The sequence below is a fragment of the Peromyscus eremicus genome, chromosome 4 (assembly GCF_949786415.1).
Source record: "Peromyscus eremicus chromosome 4, PerEre_H2_v1, whole genome shotgun sequence".
NCBI classification, from domain to species: Eukaryota; Metazoa; Chordata; class Mammalia; order Rodentia; family Cricetidae; genus Peromyscus; species Peromyscus eremicus.
The window spans coordinates 70,403,986-70,425,164 of record NC_081419.1 but is presented as its reverse complement, the minus strand read 5'-3'; positions in this window follow the sequence as shown (position 1 = coordinate 70,425,164).

Here is a 21,179-nt window from a genome sequence, read left to right as displayed (position 1 = left end):
CTAGTAAGGAGGTTCAGGGGGTAGTGTCCATAATATCCATCTTCTTAATAGCCCAACATGAATCTCGTTGCAGCTGATTGAGCCAATCAGACAGATGTGCATCTTCTTGCCCAGAGGGCCAACTGAAAGGCTTCTCCATGGTGCTCTATGTCACCCTGGATTACAGATACCATCACATTATTTTACAATAATTATTTTTCACGGTTTTTTTCTTACCTAGGAGGTAAACTCATAAAATCTGAGGCTTCTTTTTACTTCATTCATTTTATATCTGATAGCACCTGATACATAATAGATACTAAATAAGCATGAAATAAATAATTTGTTGAAACTAACTTCTCTGCCTGGAAGGAGCTTCATTGTTGCATATGATTGATTTTGAAATGAGTCAGCGTACAGCAAGCACAATAGGGCTTCAGGTGAAGCTCCAGGTGGTGGATTGGGGATGGGAAAGGTGCCAGGAGGAGGGCTTTGAATTTTACTCATTATTCCAGGCTTTGAACTCAATTTCCAAAAGGTATCTGAGTCCTGACCATCCCATTTGATCTCAGGATCTCGTCACTTTTGGAAAAGTCAACACCATCTGTCTTTTTTTTTTTTTTTTTTTTTTTTTTGGAAGCTGGCACCCACACCCTGCTGCTAATTTGGACTCCTAAACCACTTTAAAAATTAATGGCTTTATAAAAGGTCTGCAACTCCCTCTTAAGAGTTTAATATCATATTTATAAACTCAGTCCGTGTTGAGTTCCAGCATATTGCAAATAATTTACAGTGTTGTCCTGCTCAGAGCATAACTAATGCAGTTCCACAGCTGTGCAGATAACTTTTCCTATCAGCAGATGATAAACCATAAGTGGCTCCGTGCGGATGTGGGGAAATGGTCCAGATTTTTAAAACTGGGAGGGAAATTTGACAGCAATGGCTTCCCTTACCTGGAAGTCATTTTGCAGGTGATAAACACAGTCCACCTCTTTCCTGTTCATTCATATCTAGGAAGAGTGGGCTGCTGGTGGAGTTTAAGGCTCTTTGTCCTGCTTGCTTGAACAAAGTTCCAACCAGCTAGTATGTAGTTTGGAAAGTGGGTCAGCCAGCTTGGAGGCTCTGAAGTCAAAAGGAACGCAGTGAAATGATTGAGCAGCAGACTCGGGCCTTGGATTCGAATCAGGTGGTGCATAAGGATGATATGCAGTTAAGGGTACTGCTGTGCTTTTCTGTACCACACCACTTCAGTGATTCCCAGATACATTTTAGGATCCTGGAAAACAGCTCGCTCTCTCTCTCTCTCTCTCTCTCTCTCTCTCTCTCTCTCTCTCTCTCTCTCTCTCTCCCTCCCTCCCTCCCTCCCTCCCTCCCTCCCTCCTCCATCCCCTCTCCCATTTCAACAAACCAGGTATGAAGTTCTCCCCATAAAGCTGTCTGTAGTCCCTGCAAAAGATTACAGGATTCAGACTATTTGCTCATCAACATCTCTTGTTACCTTGACTCCATTCATGGCTTTGAGGGGAAAGACTAAAAGGAAGTTTATACTTAAACTAGAAATCACCGTAAGAAATTTATAGAGCATTCTGCCCGGCCAAGGCACTGCTAAACCACGTCTTCACGGCGATCTTTAAATCATTTGTTTATGTTTATTGCCTGTAGCTGTGGCATGTGCTTATGTGCATGCTAGTGTATGTGTAAGCTTATGCATGTGGGTATGCACACACACGTACATAGGCACAACGAGGTCAGAGGTCAATATGGGTTGTCTTCCTCAATCGGTCACCACTTTGTTGGGTTTTTTTTTTTTTCAATACAGTCTCTCACTGAACCAAGAACTTCCTGGTTTGATGAAAGTAGCTAGTCCTGGAGCTCCAGAGATCCCTATGCCTCCAGCACTTCATTCCCGGGATTACAGGTGTCTAGTGCTGGAGCCAGCTTTTTACATGAGTGCAGGGGAGGTCCACATGCTTTCTCAACAAACACCCCCTCCTTCGTTCATATTTTCAAGCATGAATTAATATATATATATATATATATATATATATATATATATATATATTGAACTAGAAATAAAAATCTTTTTAGGCAAAATTTTTAACTAGGATTCCCTCCCTGCTGGTACTTTGGCATATCCAAGGCAAACACAAGCACTTGTTTTCATCGTGAAAGTACATCCTTCGGGGCCCACGTTTCTATGAAGTGCCCCAGAAACCCCCACAGGAGGCAGAAGAGAAAACTAGGGTGGCTCGTTGCAAGCATCCACTCGGGCAGCTGCAGTTCTCCTGTCTCACGCGTGGAGTCTCAGATTGATTAGGTTATTTGGCAGCCAGGACTCTCTATTTTCTTTCATCCACCTCCATGGAGAACGTCTCCCTACACACATGTTCAGGCTTAGCCATCGTTTTGCTTTAGTAGTGGAGTGTACGCAGATGTGACAAAAAGCCATTTTTCATCTTTGCCTCTAAAGAGACAATGCTGTTTCTACTCTTCCTTCTGGGAGCTTCTGATCACAGCCATGAGAAGGATAGATCACTGTTGATCTTCTAACCTGGTCCCCAGAGTGGGTTCCATTGGGAACAGCCAGACACATGCTAATAAACCCTTGCTGTATCACATGGGAATGCTTGTTGCTGTGGAAAGTGCACTCATTGGTTGATATGGCTTACAGCCAGGGATCATTTAGACATTTTGAGTGAGATTTGCTCACTCAGTCATTCATAAAGCAATGCCTATAATCTCAGTGCTTAGAAGCTGAGGCAGGAGGATTGTAATGAGTTTGAGGCCAGCTTGGGCTACAAAGACTTTGTTCCAAAACAAACCAACTATCCAGCCAAGCAGCTAACAAACCAAACAGTTACGTGCCCTACTATATACTGGGCAGGGAGAGAGACAGAGTCTTAAAAATTCATTGGCCTTGTGCTCTTAACATCTGCTCCTTACATTTTTTTTTAGATAGTCTCATTCTATTGCCCAGAATGACCCTAAACTCATGACAGCTGTCCTGCCTCAACCTTCTGAGTTCTTAAATTATAGGCATAAGCCACTGTGCCCAATTGTATTTGATGTAAAGATATTTGAATTCTTTTATAATGCACAGTCTGATTCTTGTACCCTCTCTTGGGCTCTTTTCCTTCTGTTTGTTCATCTCATTTTATTATATTTTGTTTTATTATATTTTGTTTTGTTACATTTTATTATTATCTCTTGCAAGCCTGTTTGTGTCCTAATGAGAGATAGAAAAGGAGTGGATTCAGATGGGAGGGGAGGAGAGGAGGAACTGGGAGAAATAGAAGGGGAAACTGTAATTGGGATATATTATGTGAGAAAAAGTAGTTTTAATAAAAGAGAAAAATGTTTTAAAGGAAATAATTTAAGATATACAATGCACAAAGGAAAAAATGTACTAAAACATCAATTTGAGCCGTGGCAAAGAACTCACAGTAAATAGCAGACTAATAAAAGTATAAGCAAACCATATGTGCATGGAATTACTTGAAACTCATTTGCAGACAAGGTGTCCTAGGGTCACAGGGCTGGATTCCAAGATTTAGGGAAGCCCTAGGAGTCTTGGGGACAAAGGCAGGCTGATATGACAAAGCCAGGCTTCCCTTTTTTGTGTGTGGCTAGTGTCTGTCTTTCAGATCTGGGGAAAGTGCCAGAGCTGATCGAAATGTTTTTAAAATGAATCTTCTTAACGAGCTGTCAAGTTCTGTGGAATCACCAGACGTGGCTTTAAAAACTTCCTGGTTTTTAGTACCTAAGCCTATAAAGATGATATACAAGCCACAGTGGATGCAGAGTGGTCAGGGAGGGGCGAAAACGCAGAGACGGGGCATTTGGGCATGCAATGGAATTGGTAGAACAGGTGAAGCCTTCCATCTGGGTCTCTTGGTTACACACCTGGCGTTGCAGCTGGACAGGGATAGCGTGGAGAGAGGTGAAGCCACTAGAAAAGAAGCTAGAAGCAAAGCAAAGCTTGGCTACAAAGCCCCGCCTTCTACTTTTATAAACCTGGATCCTGTCTCTCTTACCTTCATACTAACGCCGTCCCCAGCCTCTTTCTGCGTGTCTGGTTCCCTTTTCTCCAGAATCACTGCTCTCCCAGATGCCTTTTAAGTCAGTGTTTTAGGACTCTGTGGAGCTTAGAGTCATAAACAACAGCAAGGCAGCATTATTTTATGAGAATCCCAGTCCTAAAGCAGAACCAACTTCAAGATATTGCCCTGTTGGTCGGTGGCAGACTCAGGACTGAGTGTCTCGACTTCAGATGACTTGCTTTCCAGTGCTCAGGAGGGAATTAATCCTTGACCAAAGCTTGAAATACCATCATCACCTTGGATTATTGAAAAGTAAACATAATAGATTCCAAATAACGTAGATCAACACAGCCCAATAGAAATACAATTTGAGCCATATGTGTGATTTAAAGTTTTCGAAGAGTCACATTAGCAATGGTAAAAGCAGACGGGTGAAATTAACTTTAATTTTAATAAAACCTTTCCTGCAACCTAATATACTCAAGATGTTATGATATTAAGTTTAGTTTTATCACTAATTTTAGTGGGAAATTGAAATAGAAATTGAATTAAAAGTAATGCCTCTAGAATATCTGAATATCTGCTTTGCAATTGATGCCAATTCATTCTTATTTCCATCTACTCTGTAATTTATCTGTAAGTCTTACTTTTTAAGGCATTTTTTTAGTCACTAAATATCTTTCCCTTATAACTTCATGAGAAACACTGAATACAGAGTAGAGACGGTAGCCTGCAGATGGAGAGGGTAATGAGCAATTAATCTTATCCACTTAGTGTCCTGGCCAGCACAGTAGCCCTGTGACCCATGATTCACAATTTCCTGAGTGGCCTTAAGATTGATTCCACTTTATATCTAGAAATGTTCAGCGTCTATTGGGCAATATTTCTCAAGTGAGTCATCCCCCAGATTTCTATACATCCCTCAATCTCTTCAAAGTGAAGAAAATCAAGATTCCAGTGAATATCTACTTACAGTTCCTTTTCTTCTCAAAGATATTCTCATCCCTAAAGTGAATAGTTTCAGTATTACTAATGTATCCTAATGAAACCATCAAGACATTCAAAAAATTGCTCTAGGCACAGTTTACTTTCAACTTTAAACAAATTCTGCTGGGGCTTTCGGTTGACTTTGCTCCAATGAAGAGAGAAGAAATGCCTGGTTTGTTTATAGAAAACACTGCTTAATATTGGAGAGTGAATCAGTTGAACTTAACAGTTTCCTTGACCATGGTAAAATTTAGAGTTAAATCAATGTACACATAAGTATATATTATTTCTTAGATATAATATTGAGAGTAATATAGAAGGTCCTAAAGATAGAACAAATATTCTTTTAATTTTGAATTGATCCATTTAGTGTGTGTGTGTGTGTGTGTGTGTGTGTGTGTACACGAACATGTGCATGTGCACATGTGTGAATCTCACAATAATGTGTGTGGCGGTCAGAGGACAACTTGTAGAAATCATTTCTCTCCTGCTATGTTGATTCCAGGGACCCAACTCAAATCATCAGACTTAGGGGAAGTGTTTTTACTTGCTGAGCCATCTTGCTGGCCCAAAAATATGGAATAAATACAAATCAATGGGACAACTAGTACACTGACCAGGACACTTAGACATTGACTAGATGCTGTGATCCATGACTATGTGTTTATTTAAAATCTTGAAAATACCCAGAAGGTGTTTGGTATCATCTTTATGCTTACTGACAGCTCTGTAATTCGGGCAAGTCTCCTTCCTAAGATGGGTGGTTGTTTAAGGACTCTGTAAGAACTCACCTACCTTTGGAAGATCTGTGGATATCAACAGATTAAATCCTATAGAAATGGCCATTCATCCTTCTTGTTGCCTGGTCACCAGGCAAGGGGCTGCTGCAGATGAAACAAAGTTACCTCTCTTTTAGAAACTACCTTTGATACCAGCACTCCTGCGATAAAATGGGAAGGTCTTTATTGAGTCAGAGGAAGGTGGTTGCTCAACAAAGACTTCCATCCAGCATAGGCCCTGGGATCTCACATCACACACTTACACCTTTGCAGAACATAGCTTTGAGTAGTGAGAATGGGAGAAGGGCTTATGGAATGTTCCAATATCAGATTAAGCACTGCAGACCACCCCAGATGCAGAATGCTCCCTGCTCTTCCTCCAAACCCTCACCCTGACCCCAAAAGAAACACACACACACACACACACACACACACACACACACACACACACACACACACACTTTTCCAATTTCATGCATAGCTGTGAATACCTGGCATCATTAGCACCTGAGGAAAATGCCTCAGTCTTCAAGCAAGCAAACAATAAAACATTAGGCTTTCTCACATCCCTGGAAGAACATCTTTCCTTCCAGAGAGGATGAGGAGTTGTGGGAAGAATGGGTTGTCCTCCCTTGAATGGGTCCTGGTTTGCTCCTTTCAAGGAGCTAAAACTGAAGCTTGTGCAGCATTATTACTCACCTAATACTACAAATGGAGGAAATGATAAAATGCAGATTAAAATGTGATCTTCTGATTTTGCAGTCACACTCTTTCCAGTGGACCAGGGCAAATGGCTCTTAGGTCTGCCCTTCACTAATAAATGCACATTTGTGAGCAAAAAAGAGAAAAGGAGATTATTTTAATTTAACACTGAGATGCAGGATATAAATGACATGGGGTTACTCACGCAGGAAGAAATAAGTCAGAGTGCTCTCTTGGCTTCTTATTGTTCCTCTCCTCCCCTCAAGTGACTGCCAGGCCCAGAGTCCAGACCATGGTTGGATTTGGAAGAGTAGGGACATGATAACTAGATGATCAAGGCAGAGATGATTTCCAGCTCCATTAGAGCTCAGCCTAAAAGCACTTTACAACCTTTGAGGGAATCAAAGATCAGGTGAAAAGCAGTTGCCAGACCCTTTGCTTTTTTCTTGGAAGCTAATGGACCATGAGGAGAGGGATGCTGGTCCTTCCACAAATATAGATGCTGCTGAAGAAGATGCTCCCAAACTGCTGTCTGTGACAACAAATGTCTCCTTTTAAACACTGTTTGGGGTCTGGAGAGTTGGCTCAGTTAAGAGAGCACAAGCATGACCTGAGTCCAGATCCTTAGCCTATTGACTGGTTTTGTGTGTCAACTTGACACAGCTAAAGTCATCAGAGAGGAAGGAGCCTCAGTTAAGGAAATACCTCCATGAAATCCAGCTATAAGGCATTTTCTCAGTTAGTGATCAATTGAGGAGGGCCCAGTCAATTGTGGATGGTGCCACCCCTGGGCTGGTGGGCCTGGGTTCTAAGAAAGCAGGCTGAGCAAGCCATGTGAAGCAAGCCAATAATTAACACCCCTCCATAGCTTCTGCATCAGCTCCTGCCTCCAGATTCCTGCTCTGCTTGAGTTCCTGTCCTGACTTCCTTTGGTGATGAACAGCAATGTGGAAACATAAGCTGAATGAACCCCTTCCTCACCAACTTGCTTTTTGGTCATGATATTTTTCCCACAGTAATAGAAACCCTAACTAAGGTGCCCCCACATAAAACCAACTGTTGTGGTATCCATCTGGTCTGTAACCCTAGCATATGGGAGGGAAACAAGAAGATCCTGGGCTCACTGATCAGCCAGTCTAGTTGATCCATGAGCTCTCGATTCAGTGAATGGCCCTGTCTCAAAAAGCAAAGTGAAGAACAATAGAGGAAGGCACCCAACATAGATGTATGACCTCCATGTACACACACACACACACACACACACACACACACACACACACACACACACCTTTGGAAACTGCCAAATCCATCCTTTTCTTCCATCTCAATTCAAATTTAGCTGTGGGATTACTTGATCAATTAATTTAGTTAAACAATAATTGTCTCAGGAAAGAATTTCAAAAGTTAATCTGAGACCCAACAATGGTCCAACTGGCTTCTACAGGAGTGATTGATAGATTTAATCATCCATTTGTTGTCTTGTTTTCTAACAGACAAATCTGTACACTTGGCAATGAGGTACTAGGTCAGTGTCTCCAAAAGGTTGTTGCTCCACTTCTGGGGGTTACACAGCTGAGGGTTGGACCAATGGACTACCTAGGTCTGGTGGTTGACTGTACTGAACATATACAGAGTTTCCTTGTCACTATTTCCAAAATAACATAACCAGCTGCATAACTTTTATATTGTATTGCATACAACAAATAAAAGATGGGTAAAATATTAAGGGAGTGTGCATACAGGCTATATGTGACTACTGGATCGTTTTGAAGTGGTACTGAGCATTTTTGGATTTGGGTACGGTGTGGGTATTATGGGATAAGAGGCAGTGGTTTGTATCCCTCTCCTTGTGTCACTCTGAAATAACACAAGACTGAACCATTTTAATGGATTTTAACTGTGCTAGAAAATGAATAAGCTATCCCATCAGATTCATAGCTCCCTGTTTTTCCCTAAAATGGATAAAATCAAACTTACAGGAAAGAGTAGAGGTGGTCTTAGCCATTCTGGTGAGCATAAGATAGAATCTCAAAGTAGTTTTGTTTTGTATTTCCCTGATAACTAAGGGTGATGATCATTTCTGTTTTTCAGCCATTTAAGTTCCTTCTTTTGAACATTCTGTTTAGATTTGCACCCCATTTTTAACTGGATTATTTGTTTACTTGATATCCTGTTTTTTATTTATATATTTTGGATAGTAGCCCTCTACCAAATGTATAGTTGGTGAAAAAAATATTTTCTCATTTTGTAGGCTGCTGCTTTGTCCAAATGACAGTGTCCTTTGTCATGCAGAAGCTTCTCAATTTCATGAGGTCCCACTTATTAATTGTTGATCTTAGTGCCTGTGCTAATGGCGTTACATTCAGAAAGTCTTTTCCTGTGCCAGTGAGTTAAAGGTTATTCCCCTCTTTCTCTTCTATCCGTTTTAGTGTACATGGTTTTTTTAAAATATAATTTTTTATTGATTCTTTGGGAATTTTACATCATGTACCCCAATCCCACTCATTTCCCATCAGTTCGTATCTGCCCTGCACTCTTGTAGCATTCACACACACACAAAGAAAAACTTAAAAAAAATTAAAATAAAATTATTTTTAATTTAAACAATTAAAAACACAAATAAGAATGTTAATTAAGAAAAAAGCAAAAAAAAAAAAAAGACAAAAAAAACCACTTCACCGCTCCATCTTTCCTGCCTCTCCAGTAGCCTTGGGAGCTGCTGTGTATCATGTAGTCTATCCTTTGTCCAGACAGCTTTTCTTGCAAATGTCCATCTATGACCTGATGGCCCTATGGAACCATAGCTGCACGATCTCTGTTACTCAGGGCAACAGCAGGATATCTGAAAATTGAATTGAATCTGTAGCTTGCTTTTGGTAGAATGGCCATTTTTACTATATTAATCCTACTTATCCATGAGCATGGAGATCTTTCCATCTTCTGATATCTTCAATTTCTCTCATCAATGTCTTAAAGTTTTTATCATACATGTTTTTCACTTGCTTGGTTAGAGTTATCCCCCAAGATATTTTATATTTTTGAGTCTATGGTGAAAGGAATTATTTCTCTGATTTATTTCTCAGTCAATTTGCCATTTGTTTATAGAAAGTTACTGATTTTTTTAAATTAATTTTGTATCCTGCTATTTTACTGAAAGTGTTTATCAGCTGTAGGAATTTCCTGGTGAAACTTTTAGGGTCACTTATGTATAGTATCACATCATCTGCAAATAAAGATACTTTAACTTCTTCCTTTCCATTTGTATCCCTTTGATTTCTTTTAGTTGTCTTATTGTTCTAGCTAAGACTTCAAGTCCTGATTGAATAGGTATGGACAGAGTGGAAAAACTTGTCTTGTTCCTAATTTTAGTAGAAATGTCTTGAGTTTCTCTCCATTTAAGTTGGTATTGGCTAAGGGCTTGGTGTAAACTGCCTTTAATATGTTGAGATATGAAACTGTATCCCTAATCTCTCTGGGACTTTTATCATGAAGAGGTGGTGAATGTTGTCAAAGGACTTTTCTGCATCTAATGAGATGATGAAGGGATTTTTGTCTTTCAGTTTGTTTATATGGTGAATTATATTTATTGATTTATGTATGTTGAACTATCCCTGCATCTCTGGGAGGAAGCCTACTTGGTCATGGTATATGATCTTTTTGATATGTTCTTAGATTCAGTTTGCAAGTATTATTTATTATATTTTATTATTTAAATCAATTTTTAATTTAAATGTATTTTGATCACATTCTTTCCCTCCTCCAAGTACTTCCAGATCCTCTCCCCCTCTTTACCCATCCCACTTCAAATTCTTTCTCAAAAAACAAACAAAACCCTAATTTAACAACACCAAACTGTAACCAAATAAAAGCACATTTAAAAAAAATAAAAAAATAAAAACCTATGGAGTCTATTACATGTTGGTCAACTACTCCTGAACATGAGGCCTGTCCTGGAGTGACTGATATACCCAATAACACTCTATGGCTGAGTGTTCCAAAGTCTCTCACTTTCTGCATAGTGTCTGGCTGTGGGTTTCTATATTTGCTCCAACCTGCTGCAGGAGGAAGCTTTTCTGATGGTGGCTGATAAGGAATTGATCTATGAGTAGAGCAGGATATCACTGGGAGTCATTTTACCACTACTTTAATTTTTCTTTTTTTAGACCAGTAGTATGTGATTTTCCCCTGCATTCCTTGGGCAAGCTGGCCTCAGGTTCTTGGTCACCCAAAGCAGTGTCAGATATGGTGAGTTCTATCTCATGGAGTGGGCATTTAGATGAGGAAGGTGAGCATATGCCCCTGTCCCTCTGTCCCTAACCCAGAAGCTATCTCCAATTGATAATCACTTCTAAATGAAAATTTAGTTTTCTCCAAGAGACTCTCACTGGGGAAATACACTACTGTTAGGGATAGGCTACATTCCCAGAAGTAGATGGCCAACAGAAAATGAACTCAAAGGAATCTTTGGAGGTTCCTTGTCTCATAATGTCATGTCTGGGCTTTTTCTTTCTTTTTTTTTTTCTTTCTTTTTTTAATTTCATATTTTTTACTTTTTGATTTTAATTTTCTTTTTTGGGGTTTTTGTTTTTATTTTTTTTGTTTTGGTTTGGTTTTACCTTACAGGTCCTTTGCATATATATTATGCCTTTCAGTTTTGTGTTTGGGGGAATCCTTGGTGTGCAAAAAAGTGGATCTCTGCATCTGTATCTGATTCTTGTGCCTTTTCTTGGACTCTTTCCTTCTGTGTGCTTGCTTGCTTGCTTGCTTGCTTGCTTGCTTGCTTGTTCCTATTCCAATGTGTTTATCTTTGTAATATCTTGTTGTATCATTACCCCTTAGAAACCTCTTTGTTTTCTAATGAGAAACAGAAAGAGGGTGGATCCAGATGAAAGGGGAAATGCAAAGAATCTGGGAGACTAAAGGGAGGGGAAACCATGATAAGGACACATTATATGAAAAAAATCTATGTTCGATAAAAATAGTAGAGATGAAATTAAACTACATCAAACACTTCTCAGATGGATTGTGAAGGACCACTACTCAAGAAACCTTTCTATGTGCTGTGCTGGTCTTAGAATTTCTCCCCTGGAAGAAGATTTGCCATTGATTTGAAGAGGCAGAATAAAAACTGGATAGAAGACAGCCTATGTTTGGGGCTGAGGAGCTCGTCCAGTGGATAAGAGTAAAAGAACATGAGCACTTAAGTTTGGATCCCCACACTCACATAAAAAAGCTGGATGTAACTGCACATGCCTGTAACCCCAACACTGTAGGATGGAGACAGCAAAGTTGGGGCTTGCCAATCCAGCTCTAGGTTCAGTGAGAGACTCTATCTCAAAGGAATAAAGCAGAGTGTGATGAAACAGAACATGTAACTGACTCTGTACACAGTAGTGTGTGCACCTATCACACATGTGTACACACACACACATACACACACACACACACACAAGCACATACACACATGATAGTCTGTGTATTTTACAGCTACTGTAGTCTGATAGTTCAGAGGAAGAACAGGAGTCAATGAAATGCTGTGGTAGGGCTCCATGTGTGGTGTGGAACATGTCCAAATGTACAGGGAACAGAGAGATAGAGGAGAGGGCTTGAAAAGATGCAATGACTGAAGAGGATGAGAACCCTGGAACTCCACTGTTTAGAGTTGAGATGACTCAGTACCATTCGTGCAGCCCATAACAGATGCAGATGAGTTGGTCTGAGATAATGGCTGGCTTAAAAAAAAATCCCTCTGCATGCATTCTTCCTGAACAATGCCTAGTTTCTTTGAAGGTTGTAACTTTGGTTGGCTGTTCTTGGTTGTCAACTTGACTATATCTGGAATTAATTAAAACCCAAGAGGCTGGGTACACCTATGAAGGATTTTTTTTCTTAATTAAATCACTGATGTTGTTGAGTTTGTTTGTTTGTTTGTTTGTTTGTTTGTTTGTTTTTTAACTCTGGTTCTTTGGGTGGCCTGCCACCCAGCTCCCAAATAAACACACACGGAGACTTATTCTTATTTATGAATGCCCAGCCTTAGCTTGGCTTGTTTCTAGCCAGCTTTTCTTAATTTAAATTATCCCATCGACCATTTGCCTCTGGGTTTTTATCTTTCTCTATTCTATATACCTTCTTTTACTTCTTACTCCATAGCTGGCTGTGTGACTGGACCCTGGAGTCCTCCTTTCCTTCTTTTCTTGCTCCTTGATCTCTTTTCCAAGAGTTTTCCTATTTATTCTCTTGGCCTGCCAGCCCTGCCTAGCTGTTGGCTGTTCAGCTCTTTATTAGACCAATCAGATGTTCTAGACACACAAAGTAACATAGCTTCACAGAGTTAAACAAATGCAACATAAAGGAATGAAACACATCTTAGCATCATTAAACAAATGTTCCACAGCATAAACAAATGTAACACATGTTCATCAACTTGAAATGGGAAGATTCACTTTTAGTCTGGATCTTTTGAGGTGGGGAAAAATACAAAAATACACATGCAGCCCGTATAAAAGAAATGGAAGAAGGAAGCTTGCTCTCTTTGCCTGCTTGCTCTTGCTTTCACTGGCAAATCCATTTCTTCACTGGCATTAGAGCCTGCCTCTTCTGGATTCCAGTGTACACTGTTGACCAACTAAGACATCCAGCCTCCTGGACTGGACAACTACTGGATTCTTGGACCTCCCATTGCTAGACAATCATTGTTGAACTAGCTCGACCATGGCTGGCAAACCATTCTAAAAAAAATCCCTTCTATATACATCTATTCACATTTCCATACATATATATGTATACATGAATATATATATATATATATATATATATATACACATATATACATTCTATCAGTTCTGTTCCTCTAGAGAATCCTGACTAATACATAACTATTTATCACTTATGTTACCTTGACAGCATCATTTATCAAAATGTCCTGTGACTCTTAACTAATGGATGAATTAAATACTTAAAATGATTATTGCTGGGAACTTTGTTATCCTCTTCCTCCTCCAACTACATCATCATCATCATCACCATCATCATCCTCATTCTACATGAGGAACCTATAAATATTGACTTTTTACATGGGTATTTGGGATTTGAACACAGGTCCTTACTTACACAGCCAGCACTCTTACCCAGATAGCCATCTCTCCAGCTTCTGTTTTCTTTCTGCTGAGGTATAAGGACCTAAAATTAACCTTATACTGTTCTCCCAGACACAAAACACACATTTGGTCTGAGAAGAAGAAAAATATTTGCCCATGATTTTCCTTTAAAATATCTTTTGGAGTAAATATCAATCACAAAAGGCAGCAAGTTTCTGGGATTTACTATGCTAAAGCACCCACAGATTTAATTCTTGACCCCTGGTTCAGAAAGCAAGCAAGTATTAAGCTCTTCAGAGGACCCAGTTCAAATCCTAACACTAGACTGAGGTTGGAAGCAGCCATCAGTTTTAACCTTTCCCCTGGACAACATGCTATCTAAAATAATCTTCCCCCAGAGTTTCCTCAACCTCTATTCAGTTTCTTTTTATGATATCTAAAATGGTTTTATAAGACCTCTACTTTGAACTCTTTATTAATTGATCTAAACTATATTTAATTTTGGTAATTTATGTTTTAAATGTGAAATATTCCCCCCACCAGATCATATGTTAAAGGCTTAGACCACAGACTATTGTAGAATATTAGTTAAAGGTGTGTTACATTTTTTAATGCTGTGGAACATTTGTTTAATAATGCAAAGACGTGTTGCATTCTTTTATGTTACATTTGTTTAACTCTGTGATGCAGTGTTACTTTGCCTATCTAAAACACCTGATTTGTCTAATAATGAGCTGAACAGCCAATAGCTAGGCAGGAGAAAGGATAGGTTGGGCTGGCAGGCAGAAAGAATAAATAGAAGGAGAAATCTGGGAAGAGAAGATAAAAAAATAAGAAAAAGGAAAAGGAGAGGAGGACATCAGGGGCCAGCTACCCAGCTATACATCCAGCTGTGGAGTAAGAAGTAAAGAAAGATATATAGAATAGAGAAAGATAAAATTCCAAAGGCAAATGGTAGATGGGATAATTTAAATTAAGAAAAGCTGGCTAGAAACAAGCCAAGCTAAGGCCAGGCATTCATAAGTAAGAATAAGCGTCCATGCATTTTTGGGGAAACCTGGGTGGTGGCCCCCCAAGGAGTAAAGAGTCTAAGAGTTAAAATAACCAACTACATTTTGGTGTACTAATGTGAGGCTTGAATATCCACCTAGGTAGGGCCTAAGAAAGCTGAAAAATAAAAAATGAAAATAAAAAAAGATACAGCTCCTTTAAGAAATTCTGTCAATAGTAGAGCACTTAAACTACTTTTTCCACATTTTCACATTAAATAGAAACAAAAAAAAAAAACCTAAGTAATAAAAAAATGCCCACCACAGTGCAGGGCACTGGCATTCCTGAGCTAGGGGTTTAAAAGCAGTTGTCAGTCAAATGAACCTCAGAACTGGACACGAGCTTTAGGCTTGGTGATCCAAAAAACCATCAAAGCTGCACAGAGGTCTGAGCCATGCTGCTCAGCAATTTAAACACAGCACTCGTGGTCAAAAAAGGCTAAAAGATGTGCAATAAAAGAGGTCCAGATGGAAAAACCTTTAAACAGGTTTCAGTGTGTTTTAAAATGTGTAGGCTTAAGAAAGAAATGAAAAGATATTGACAGTCATAGAAAGAAAGAAATAGCTTAAAAATAATAAAGTCTTTAAAGAGAGAGTAAAATAATATAGAAGAAAAAAGTCATAGAAGATGGGAAATACACAGGGAGTCTGAATCATGTATGCTATTGTGTTGATTTTGAATTTTTTTTTTTGATTGCTTATAAGCACAGGACAGCTGCTAAGAGACGAGGAATTGAAAGAGGGACTGTTGAAATAAACCAGCCTATATATTTTAAGAATGCCTTAACTTTAAAATGGAAGTCAAAAGATGTATTTGCAAATGGAAGTTAAAAATGCTTTGAAGAATAGGTTTTGCTTGTATTTCCACAGGAAACAAGAGGTTGTGGATTCCTTCAGGGTTAATATGGATCATGTTTGATCAAGGGAGACCTCCTGAAACCTGACAAGTGATATATATATCAACAAAGGTTACCACTTGTCTTCCCAGAACTTGGCCATTATCTCAATTTTCTCAGGGACACCAAAAGATGCTTCACCCACAGACAACAGGAAACAGTCTAGAGAAAACCACACCCATATTCCCAATAAATGGTATGGGTGGCTGTTGGTTATTTGGTGGGTTATGGCTGTTTGTTATCATTTAGAGAAATATGGCATATTGATACACATTTGAAGTTATTTTGATGTACTGTATATATGTTTCTACTCTTGTTTAAGGTAATTGTATCTATGCAGTTCATTTAAAAATGTAAGGTAAAATTCTAGCTATTGAAAGCTATTATTATAAACTATTTAGAATAATCAAGAAACACAGGTTAGTAGTTAGTCATCTATAATCAAATTTGTAGATATGTTAGGCATGTTTTCAATATTATACAGAGATATATTTTAGATAGATAGATGGTCTTCACACACTTCAAAGACCTATAGAATGTGGCATTTTAAATGTTTTGTTAACATAGGGTTTTTCACGACAATGGGACACATCTGCTTCTGGCAGCACCAATTTACTTCAGAGAAGATGATGGGCATTGAAGGAACTCCTTATGGAGTTTGCTTTCAATATGGCAAGGCTAGCTATTTGGGGGAAAAAACTGCTTTGCCTTGACTGCTGACATTATGCTATATAAAGACATGCAGACACACAGTAAAATGACTGCTGAACTTTGCCTAAACAAAGTAGAACAGTCCTTCAAAATTCCTTCCTCACAGAAGAGTCTGCCAGACATTCAGCAGAACACACAGGAAAGTGACTGCTGAACTTTGCCTAAACAAGGCAGGACAGTCCTCCAAAATTCCTACTTCATAGAAGAGTCTGCCAGATACTCTATGCCTGTAGGCTGAAGACAAATGCACCAATGTTGTATAGGAACTTTGGGTGACTGTACAGAGAGCCAGATGTCTCTGTTAGGTAGTATTAATTTCTTCTAGGGTCTTTGATGGAGTTAAGGACTAAATAATTAGAGTCACAGTTTTCCTTAGTTCTGATGGAAAGTAAATTAGGTATAAAAGTTTGGAATCACTAAGATAAGATAGCCAATGGAGTATTTTCTCTGTTTGCTAAATACAAATGGACTAAATATTGTAAATGTAATTCTTACTTGATAACTGTTTTTGTTGTATATAGTTTTGCATGTTAAAGTTAAAGCCTTTCATTTTTATTTAGGCAAAAAGGGAGAAATGTTGTAGAATATTAGTTAAAGATATGTTATATTTGTTTATGTTGTGAAACATTTGTTTTAATGATGCAAAGATTTGTTGCATTCTTTTATGTTGCATTTGTTTAACTCTGTGAAGCTGTGTTACTTTGCCTGTCTAAAACATCTGATTGGTCTAATAAAGAGCTGAACAGCCAATAGCTAAGCAGAAGAAAGGTTAGGCAGGACTGGCAAGCAGAGAGAATAAATAGGAGGAGAAATCTGGGAAGAAGATTGAGGAGCAAGAAAAAGGAGAAGGAAAAGAGGACATCAGAGACCAGCAACCAAGCTATACAGCCAGCCATGGAGTAAGAAGTAAAGAAAGGTATGCAGAATGAAGAAAGATAAAATCCCAGAGGCAAATGATAGATGGGATAATTTAAGTTAAGAAAAACTGGCTAGAAGCAAGCCAAGCTAAGGTTGGGCATTCATAAGTAAGAATAAGGTTCTGTGTGATTTATTTGGGAGCTGGGTGGTAGGTAAAGAGTAAAAGCAACCAGCTACACCAGACAGTGTAGTGCAACTAGATAGAAGTTTCAAGAAGTGTGTCTGGCTGGAGGAAGTAGATTACTAAGCATGCAGTTTTAAAGGGTGACTTGTGTTTTGTTTTGTTTTGTTTTTTTTTTTATTTATTTTTTAAGCAGATAGTTTCAAATTAGTCAATCCTACAGGGATGTTGACTGCTCTTGTTGGTTTGATCTTGTGCAGGTAACCACAGCTACAGTGAGCTCATGAGTCCCATGGTCATGCCATGTCCAGAAGACAGCATTTCATAGCATGCCTCCATATCCTCTGGCTCTTTCATTATTTCTACTCCTCTTCTGTGATATTCCTTGAGTGTTGGCATGGGGTAAGCGTTAATATAAATGTCCCATTTAGGGCTGAGCACTCAGCAGCCACTTATTCTAAGCACTTCAACCAGTTCTGAGTCACTGTATTCACTGACACTCACTGCAGGAAGAAGCCTCTCTGACTGAGGTTGAGAGCAGCACTAATCTACGGCTGTGAATGTCAATATTTTGAAAGCTGTTTGACAACATGACTATTTCCCAAAATAACAGTGGTGATTTTCCCTTAATAGGGCCTATGACCTACTGAATCATGGGCTTCTGAATGAGTTATGATACCAGGCATGAACTCCCACCTCAGAGCCAATCCATAGGACTCAAATCCAATCAGAAAGCAATTTATTACCCCATAACCCTCATGCCAATATGTCCTCGTGGAGAGAGACTGACTTATGTTCAAACTCTTAAGGTCTATCTTGACAGCCTGTCTCCCTTTCTGCTTTCTTGCCACTATGAGGTAAGCAACTTTGTTCCCACACACTCCAATGTTCCATTGTGATGATCTGACTTAACACTACCAGGAAATGATGGTTCTGTTTCACCATGAACTGAAACCATGAGCCAAAAGTAACCTTTCCTCCTTTTAAATTGTTTCTCCAGGTTATTAACTAAAACATAAGCTGAAATCTCCACATCTCTATGAATCTTTGCTTGGCATTCTCATGGGTTTGGGAGTCAACCAGCTATCAGCACTAGTCTAGGATGACCTCAGTCAGAACAACTGGACAGTTTTCCAATGATCTATTACCTTCTAAAATTCTATCTTGGGGTCTAGGATCATGCACAAATCCTCTTAAGGCCTAGATGAGCACATTGCCATGTCTACCATACAATATTGATTTTTCAAAACAAGAACTAAGCCTGAATTCAAGAGAAAGGAAAATGGACTCCTATTCTTGTTATAAGGAGCCTCAACATCACACTTTAAGTGTGGACACATGGAGATATGAAGAACTATGATCTTTGTGCAATTGATCTATCACACTGGGTATAGAAAATTCTAGCCATCCTCTTCCTCAGTGACACAACTGCAACCAACCATATCCGTTATAGTTCAGTCTCTTTTGCCACAAGTGTGATCATGTGTAACATGAATCTTAAAGGGTCTTATTAATGAAAACAAACCTGGGAGCCAGGTATTGGGGTGAGCACTGAAAGATGAGAGAAACAAAACAAGCCACATCCAACATCACCTCACCAATTCCTCAGCTGATCTTGTTTCCTCAGACTGAAGGTCTCTGAGTCCTCACCCAAATGGATCTCAGCTGAACTGCTGCTAAAATCCAAATGCTTAAAAAGGCTTTAGTTCCTGGTCCTCAAGCCTTATATACCTTTCTGCTTCCTGCCATCAATTCCTGGGATTAAAGGCAGGTGTCTTTCCCAAGCAAGACATGATATCTCAAGTGCTGGGATTAAAGGTGTGTATCACCATGCCTGGTTGTTTCCAGTGTGGCTTTGAACAAACAGAGATCTGGATGGATCTCTGCCTCCAGACGGCTAGGATTAAAGATTTGTGTGCCGCCATTTTCTGGCTGTTCTGTTCTCTGACCCCAGATAAGTTTATTATGGTGCACAATATGTTGGGGGACACTATCACCATAACCATGGGTAAGAAAGTCCTCACCATGGATTGAGTCTTCCCCAGTGAAGTCAAGGCAGAAGTGATATGTGCCAATTGAGATCTCTAGAAATGTCTTATGTGAAATTCTATTCTACCATTTCACTAGTGAGGATCTCAATGTAGCAAACACATGAGATTTATTATGCAGCAGATGGCAATATGGGGGGGGGGGGGTGTTGATGCATAGCAAATTGCAAGGAACTCAGGTTTTCCAGTATGAAAGAGAAGTAGAGTTTTCTCTTTGATCTGAAATGTTCTCTTCTAGAATATTGCATGAAAAAGAACTAATGTTTTCATTTCTTCAACTGCTTTGCTTGGGTTTCTATTCCAATAGCCTACCTTCACCTAACCCATATCCTGAAGCAAACAAAGATGAAATCTCCATTCATTGAGAAAACTAGGTCAATAGATACTACACTCTGGTAATTTGAGGCCATAAGACCTCTCCCCCAACACACTTCAAGTCTTCATGGGGGAAATAAAGCAATGATCTGGGTACTACTTGTTAGGCAGATTTGGGTTAGAAAGGCGAGGGGTTTTCACTCCCCACCAGCACTTTCAAATAAGCTCATTCATGTGGAAACTGTTGCTTTTTCTCTCATCAGATTAATCTGTCACAAATCCTTAACCTTTTCCTAGAGTACTTCTGATTACATTGCTATGGCTTTGTAGCTTAGAAACACTGAAGCTCTGGCATTGCAAGTCATTGGGGAAGATGGGCCACAAGCTTCATGTTGCTCCCAGCAGTGAGCTCTGAAGGCTCTGAGACACAGTGGAAACTGGCTTAAGGCATAATCAAACTGAACTTCTGAGGTAAGAGGCCCACAAATGTTGAACTTTACAGGATCCTGGCAACTAAAGCACAGGATTGTGTCATGCTACTATTGTAAAATCTTCAGAGAATTCCTTGTGGGTTTTTAAATCAAATCTAAAACCTTGAACAAGGTCTACCAGATGGCCTTATCTCAACTCCCTCACTCCTTGATGCTTCTACTGTTTCCTCTTTCCTCACAGTCATTTTTATCATTTCTTTGTAGCTAGCACTGATTCCTTATAGCTCTCTCTCTCTCTCTCTCTCTCTCTCTCTCTCTCTCTCCCTAACCAGTTTTCTCCCAATTCTTTGCTTCCCTCCTATTCATGTTTCTGATCAAAGCTACAATGTCAGCAACACAAGGAAGCTATTGTTGAACCTCCTAGACTAGAATAGAGCCCTCATTTGCTCTCTCATGGGACCTTGGTGGCACTACAACAATTAAAATTAAATGTGTGGTTCCTGTCCCACAATAGCAGCAGTAGTGAATGCTCCTTTACTGTTCTACCCCAGCACCTAACCCAGTGTAATCACTCAGTGAAAATGCAGTGAATATAAACACAGGTAAATAAAGGGGAAATGATAGTGGGAAGGGGGAGGAAACATAAGCAAATACAGCAAAGGGAAGGGCAGAGAGGACCAGTTTGCTACCTGACAGTGTAACTCATAGGTCAGTGACATCCTGGAGCCACACTGTCCACTCCTGATCCCAGAAGACCTATGTACCTCTTTTTCCATTTCTATCTAGTTGTTTCAGAGTTAACCAACTCCCTCCATTCTCTACAGAAAACAGAAGTGACTATACTTCACCCCACAGTCCCCGATGATAGCAAACACCCTGAATTGAATCAGCAGCCTGGGCTTAGGGACAAATTGCATTTGGAAATTGTATTTATGTATCAAAAAACTAATTACTGCCAAGTTCCACCTCAGTAGTGCTTGATGATTTCATTATTGGATCTAATTGCACTTCTATTCAGGATAAGGGTTTACTGTCTTTTAATTGATAATGGAAATTGAAGATACATAGGTGTGAGTTATAAAGGGCATCTTTTTTTAGCTGAC